Here is a 7,785-nt window from a genome sequence, read left to right as displayed (position 1 = left end):
AGGAGGAGCAGGAGGCAAAAAGACGGGATGGGGGCAGGAGAGGAGTGGAGAGATAATGTACTGTAGGCTGATTAATGTCAAAGGCGCTGAGTCCTGAATACTTATGAAGCAGATGTCAATGGAGCTTTACCCTGCAAGGTTACACAGAGGGAGGGGTGGGATGGAAGGGGGGACTCAGAGGAGGGAGACGGGGATGAGGAAATTAAGGTGGGAATGAAAGTGAAGGAAAAAAGTGAATGAGAAAGAAAAGAGAAACAAACAAAGCAGGGATTGTGAGAAGCAAGGAGGTGATGGGGGCCATGCCCATAATTTGAAAATGTCACTCAAAGTTTTGCATCATTGCACTTTTAGATTTTTTTTCCTCTCTCCAAAGTTTGGCGGCTACAATGAAACAGGCTTTACTCAAAAGAGCAGGAAAACTCTTCTTCCTTCGGGCATGTAAAGGCCACTTCAGCCGGTGACAGCGCACACAGTGGCTGAATGTAAGCAGCTTTTTGCAGTTTGTGAAGCTTTAGTTGTCGTTTACAGAAAGCCAAGCGCAAACTGTGCCTGAGAGCAGTTTTTCAAGTGTGGCCACACAAGACAATCAGATGCCAGAGCTCAAACTACACTAATACATCAGCGTTTTTGAAAATCTCTGTGTCCCTGTCTACATAAAAACGCAAAAGCAGCTTATTCAGAATTATTTGCAATTTGCATTCGATAGATGGGATACAAAAGAACAGGATTACTCACTGAGGACACGACGTGTGGGGAAGGTGGGGAAGTTGAGTGATCCCTACTGCAAAGATGTGTATTTACTCACTTATATTCATGTGTTTGTGTGAGCTGTTGAGCGAAACGAGAAACCTGCGGTTTGAGTCAGTGAAGCATGTACGCGTGGCCTACAAAGCTACCACATCTGACTGAACACCACAAGGTGAACATTCATCTTAAGCGAGTGTTTTCAGCACCAAAAGGGCAGCACATCGTGCAGATGAAGAGCATTATGTATATTCTGTCTTTAAAAACACAACAAGCAGAGCTACACTCCTGATCTCACTGTGTTGGGGCTTTCTATCACCACTTCTAGAGAACAACAGACCTTACACCCTCTCTGTTATTGATGACAGAGTAGTGACCTTTCAACTGTAACCTCAAGGTGCAGCCTTGACCTCAGGATTGACCTCTTGGGATAGTGGTAATGATACTGGGATACGTCTAATGACCCCTGGGTGGGAGAGAGGTCACTGATGAAAGGTCAAGAGCAGATGTCATGCGGCCACGGCGACCTGAGGAAGGGACCGCTTCTGCTGATTAACTGACCAGACAGTCAATTGAGAAAAGAGAAATAGCACAGGCAGGAAGCGCTGGGGGTCTCTTATCAAAGATTGCAAATTACAGCTATTCAGAGAGCTTTCAAAGGACTCATTCAGTTTGAAACATGAGTCAGGAATTAGAGAAGGAAAGGGAACAAAGAGCAGTAATGGTGGGACTTCTTTCATGGGATTTAATTTATTTTATTTTTTTTTTGACAGTTTTTGACTTTATTAAAGTGGCAAAATTAAAAGGAGGCTGAATGGTAGACTGATGCCTAAACAATGAATGCTCATTAATGCTGCGTCTCCTTTTGAGTAGAGCCGTAACAGAGTCAACAGAAAAAACAGGGACCCGCCTGCTGTTAGACTGCACATTGGGACCTGTCATGTCATCCTGTAAATATTCTTTTGATTGGCTAATTCATGATAAGTCCACTCCGAAATAACGCTGCTTTGCTGCCTGCAACATGGCACATTAGCTGCTTTTAATCTGTATCCACACTCTCATAATAATAATAAGGGAGTTAAAAGAAGGCTGAAAAAATGTAGAAGGCTCAGCTTTATTTTAAAATGTGCTTCATAGTTTTAATGCTTACACAATTTTTATTTTCTCGAAAGAAATTAAAGAATAATAAACAGGTATATGGTGTTTCGGGTCAGATATTTCATATTTAAGATACAGATTAGATTTGAGTCTATGTAAAAAAAAATTTAAATAGCATTTGACTTACAAAGAAATTTGAGGAGGTAGAGGAACCCCACGCATCCACAAGAACTACTGCAGAAGGAAACAAAATACTAAACTTAAGATAAGAGAAACTAAATGTTATCAAGCTTTTCTGGTATTTTTTTAATGCATTTTGAGAGGGACACGTGAGTTTAGGTTGCTGCACAATTTGGAGAAAGGTGATTGTCCCACAGCTGTGGTTTGGACCTGTAGTGCAGTTAAGATCTACAGTAACAGAAATGGCGAGTTTATTGAACTGTCTGACAAACTAAAAATAAATAAATAAATATCAGTTTGCATAAATGAGTTTTAGTTTGGGTCATATTTGAAACATATTTCCCCTTTTGTGCACTTTATTGCTCAAGATGTATCCAAGGTTTTTTTGGGGGGGGAGTAAAACACACTGATTATGTTGAGGTCAAAAACTCACGTTTCATGTATGATGCATTTGGCGTCACAGGGTTAATCTGCTGCCACAGGTGTGACGGAGGGGGGCGTCTCCTCATGTTTGGTCAGATTCAGAGGTAAAGTGCGACTCTGCTGACATTGCTATTCCTCTCTCATCTCCTCCTTCCTCTTCTCTTCCATATCTCTCCTCTTGTGTCCTCTCCTCCACTCCTCTAATCTCTCTCTCTCTCTCTCTATTAGTAGTCTATTTACAGCATATTCAGTCTGGAGTCTGCCAACACTTACTGCTCTCCAGAGCTTTATCAAGCCACTGATAAACTCCACACTCACTTTTAGATACAGACACATGCACACCTGTGATTTTATGGAGAGATTTGGTAAAGTGTGTGTGCATTGCGTGTGTGTGTGTGTGTCTGAAGGCATGTTGGGAACATTCCTGTTTGTGCTGTAAGTAAATTTGTACAGGTACAGTATATAATGCATGAAGCCCGGGTTTGTCTGTAATGTGGGTATGGATATTTATGTACACGTGTTTATATGCGTCCTTTGTCCGTGTGTCCGTGCTCATGTGTATATGTTATCAGCAGTGTCCCAGTGTGCTCGCCGAGGGCCAGTCTATTTAGTGTTCATAACAAAGCCTTTTACTGAGGCTCCAATCAGGATTAAACCCTTATCAGCACACACAGACCACAGGACACAGCCAGGCTGTGTGTGTGTGTGTGTGTGTGTGTGTGTGAGGCAGACACTGGGGTGGGGGGTAAAGGGGATTATTCACACGTGTGTGTTTTATATAGTGCATTAGTACTTTTGTGTATGTGTGTCTGTGTGTATAGATGTACATATATAGACTATACAAGCTTACACCGTTATTGTGCTGTTATTGTGTGATTGTCACTTTGTGCATGTGCAGTGTAACACCTGCTTAGTATAGTAGGATTAAACTTATAGACTAGATTCGAGAGGAGTAAAATAAATTTGAGAGAATTGAGTGTTGAACAGCCGGCAGATTTATTACAATGTTACAGTGGTGCAATAACCCAATGTAAACAGCATAGAAAATTAACAGAAAATCAACAGAGAAGAGCGCTCTTTTGAAAATAACAACAAAATAAAATAAAATAAGTAGTCTCTTTAGACCTGACTCCTGATGAGCAGGATATTGGGAGTTCAATAGTTTCCCAGAGAAACAATCCGTATGAAGTAAGCAGTTTTTGCTCTTGCTTATCTGAAATCCTGCGATTCGAAGTAATTCAGACTGTAGCTCTACTCCTGCATCCAGAACAGCTGGCCACACTGCTTTTGGATTCGCCAAGAGTTTTCACAGGGTCTGGCTCGCCATCCATATCCAGAACCACTTCAGATCCAGGATCACAAAAAACCAGTCTGCACATACAGTACAGAGCAATAAACAAAATAGTTCTTAACAGTTTTTCTAAATAAAATGAGATCTCATAAAGTTTTCAAAATCAAGTACACTGTCGTTTTAACATTGTTCTGTCTCTATGAATTCCATTTGTATTGCTTTACAGCATTACAATCAATTGTATTTAAATACCCCTTTTTAAGGCATATGTAATCACATCATGAAATGTTTGTAACGTAACTAGTTTTAAATAACTTATTTACATGTATTAACCTATAACTGAAATGACAAAGTGCAGAAAAGGCACTGGACAACATTTATGGCTAAAAGAGAAGTGCATCCTGCATTAGTTTTGCACATTTGTGAAGATGCCCAATCAAATAGACAATAAAATAAAATACGACATTCCATTTCACACACGATTCAAGTACTCCGACTGGTTTTAGCTTTTTTTAGACAATACGGAATTCGCACTGTTGCAGTGTTTACCACATGTAAAATTAGCATAAGTTTTCCTGCTAACTTATCATCTCTAGTAACTCACCGGAATTCCCAAGAAACAAATACACGCTCTGCCTGGTTTTGGTCGAGAGTAAAACACATAAAGGCCTCTGAAAAGTACATAACTTTAAGTTAGAGACTGTTGAAAATACTTTATAACACTTATTTTATACCAAAAGACTCACTGTGTAGCTTGTTATTTGCTCTCGGTGTCTTGCTCCGTTTTGCCTAGCTTAATGCAGCAACGTGCTTTTGTTGCATTCACTGAACTACGGAAAATCAAAGTGTGTTCAAGGGGTGTCGGAAATAATATTACCAGGTAAAAACAAGAAAATACTAGTAACCATGTCTATAGGGGTTACATGCAGTATATGTGGTTTTGCACATGTGGTGTCGAAACTGATGTGAGTCAGTACACTCCAGTGTTGCTGCAAATATGAAACTCGGAGGCCACATGAAATCCAGTATCAAAGCCAGCAACTCCCCTGTGGGTTAGATGATTAGCATCAGTGTGTGTGTGTGTGTGAGAGAGAGAGAGAGAGAGAGAAAGAGAGGGAGAGAGCGAGCGAAAGGTGGATAAAGATAGAGACAATATGTTCAGAAGAGAGAAGACAAAGAAAGAAAGAAAGTGTAACACCCACAAACAAGTGAAGGAACTGCTCAACTGCATCGTGTCACCCTTTAGTCTTTACCCCAGTAAAACAGCACGGAGCTGTTACAGTGCAATATATGTATGTCGCATTCATACAGAGGAGCTCGGCTCAAATACAACTTTCTGTCCTGCATCTCTTAAACAATAAAGTTTTATGCCTCTCGTTGCCCACGGCTGCCAGTCCTATGAGGCATCTTAGTAATACAGTCATCTTTGTTCTTTTCTAGGTCAAAGCTCACAGATCTGATCAGAGGTCTAGGATCCTTTTAGAGATACACTATACTGTAGGCCTTTATTATTATGATAACGGTGCATCTAATTATGCAAATTCAGATCATTAATATGCATGAGCCTTGCTGCCGCCAGGGAGGAGCCTGGAACAGACACAACAATGAAACGGCAAAATAAACTGAATCTATGAATTTAAAAAAAGGATTATTTACACCCATCTGTCTGCTTACTGTGCCTACTGTACAAGAAACGTATGTGACCCATTAAAAAAAATCTCTGTTGCTCTGTTAGGTTTTTTGTTTGTTTGTTTTTATTTAGTTTTTTTAATTCTATGCAATTCATAGACACACAGCCTGATTTTATGCTGTGATTTAATGGAGCTGTATTAATCTTATATTTTAAAATGTCCTTTGTGTGCCGTTTGCACGTTTACAGTGCTCCGCTGTTGCGCTGATGCACAGGAAAGCTTTAAAAGAATGAATTGCATTTTAAGATATTGTTCCACAAAGGATAATTTCACATCATCTTCCTTCTCATAAACTGCTGTATACTAACAGGGTGTTAACCTCTAATTAATTTTCGCAAGAAACGCCTGAAGAAGAAACCACTCAATTTAACAATTCTTCCCAGGGCTGTTTCTTGAAATAGGAAGAAGTTTTTACTGAATGTGACTGATTAAATAAGCATTTAAAATGCAGAAATATCTAAAGAGAAAAGCACAATTGTAGCTTTTCTCTTTTTTCTCTCCTTTGTTCTGCGTTTAAAAACACCTTCAAACGCAGCACACTTTAATGACTTGTTATATATTTAAGTCCCAGCAATTATTTATATAAATTTGTAAAAATGATCTGAAGGAAAATGACAGTCAGAGCTGGAAAGAAAATCAGAAGAAAAGCTGATTTTCTCAGTATGTCTAAAAAAACAAAACTATGTTATTCATGTTTTTCTCCACATAAATACATCTGTACAATAAGAGCACGCAGCCGCTGCTGTTAAACGATGATGAAAATGCAATATGACACTTCCTGTCTGCTCACTGTCCCTGATATACAGTACAGGTGCATCTACACGCAGTAAAAACTGGGTGAGCCATCACGGTGCATTTGGATATAGCACACAGAATTAAGCTGAAACGAATCCATGAATAAATATCGAAGTCCTCAGAGGATCATTAACACCTGTCTGCCTGCTCACAGCCACTACTGTATGCTAATATGTTGTACATTTATGACCTGCTAGTAGTGTTTAAAAGTGGAATAATGAAACTCGGGTGTATTGTGAAGCTGCAGAGACGGGATAAAAAAAAAGTCTGAAGATTATTTCTAGTTAAATCCAGTCAAAAACGGTGGCCAAAAGTCACCGTTACATTAAAAATTTATAGACTGAATCTATGAATAAATATATCCCCTCAGTAGATTGTAATGATCACATTTTCCTGTATTTTTTAAGGAGAAGAGAAGAGAACAGAAAAAGGAAGGAAAACAGCGGAAAACAAAGACAAACAAACACAAACATATCCCGGGGCCATATTTAAATGACAGTTTAATCACAATCAAAACCAACAGTTTCATCAAGAGGTGTTTTGATGAAACGTGTGAATTAAAAGTATGAAAACCCAAATAAACAAAGCAGGCAAACAAACAACATTTGTCAGATTATTATCATTCTTCTGGGAGAAATAATTGGGTGTAGTGGGTGTCAAAGTCGCGGTTCAACCCCCCCGCACGCTGTCTGATATTGGCTGTAAATTTACATTAATGAGTAGAACATTCTCAGAAGAAACCAAGCCAAGCGCATCAAATCAGTTTACGCATATTCTTCAGAAACACAGAGCTGAAATAGCTGAAATCTTGACATTCATATTTTCTTATTTTCCAGGTTAAGTGAAAAGTATAAATCCTTAATGAGACAAGTTAATTTACCTCAGAACAAATTCTGAAGGAAGAAAGACGGCCTTTCAAGTATGACGAAACTATCGAGTTAAACTATGTGAGAGAGTAAGCGTGTGCTTTGGTTGTTTTAATGAGCATCTGTCAACAGACATGATAACCACGGTTACACCCGGGGTGATTTTCAGCCCACATTCGCAGCCACCCTCAGGCTCTACAGAGGGGTCAACATCTGGACTGAAAGAAAACAGCCCTCACACCCTGCACCCTGCACTTTATTAATTCTGCTGTGCTGCTCCTGGGTTCGACTCTCTTTTGCCTTCAGAAATGCTTCAAGTCTTCATAGCACAGACAAGGTGCTGAAAGCATTCCTCAGAGATTTTGCTTCATGTGATAGCATCACACAGTTGCTACAGATTTGTCAGCTGAACATCCATGATGAAAATCTCCTGTTCCGCGACATCTCAAAGATCTTCTATTGGAGCTATGGAGTCATTACAGTACACTGAAACCAATGTCATGTTCAAGAATCCAGTTCGACAGGATTTGAGGTTTGTGGTGGTGTTAAATCCTGGAAGCAGTGATCTGGAGATATTGTGGTCATAAAGGGATAGACACGGTCAGCAACCACACCCTGGTCAGTCGTGGCATTTAAGCAGTACTTAAACTTCAGCAGGTCTTCTAGGCCGCGTGATTGGCTGATTAGATATTTGTAT

General features: G+C 39.7%; 1 long non-coding RNA gene across 1 annotated transcript; it reads right to left on the bottom strand.

Annotated features, from left to right (window-relative positions):
• Positions 1–3,522: 3,522 nt before the first annotated feature.
• On the bottom strand, positions 3,523–4,587 carry LOC146623116 (uncharacterized). Its single transcript, XR_014906571.1, has 3 exons — positions 4,483–4,587; positions 4,341–4,407; positions 3,523–3,816 (listed from the first exon to the last, which is right to left on the bottom strand). It is a non-coding gene; the product is annotated as an uncharacterized LOC146623116 (long non-coding RNA).
• Between the last annotated feature and the right edge of the window lie 3,198 nt (positions 4,588–7,785).

This window comes from Diplotaxodon limnothrissa, linkage group LG11 (genome assembly GCF_057381915.1).
Source record: "Diplotaxodon limnothrissa isolate DT_005_m linkage group LG11, D_limnothrissa_male_GT1.1, whole genome shotgun sequence".
Classification (NCBI taxonomy): domain Eukaryota; kingdom Metazoa; phylum Chordata; class Actinopteri; order Cichliformes; family Cichlidae; genus Diplotaxodon; species Diplotaxodon limnothrissa.
The sequence above is the reverse complement of the archived record's forward strand: the minus strand, read 5'-3'. Positions and strand labels throughout refer to the sequence as shown.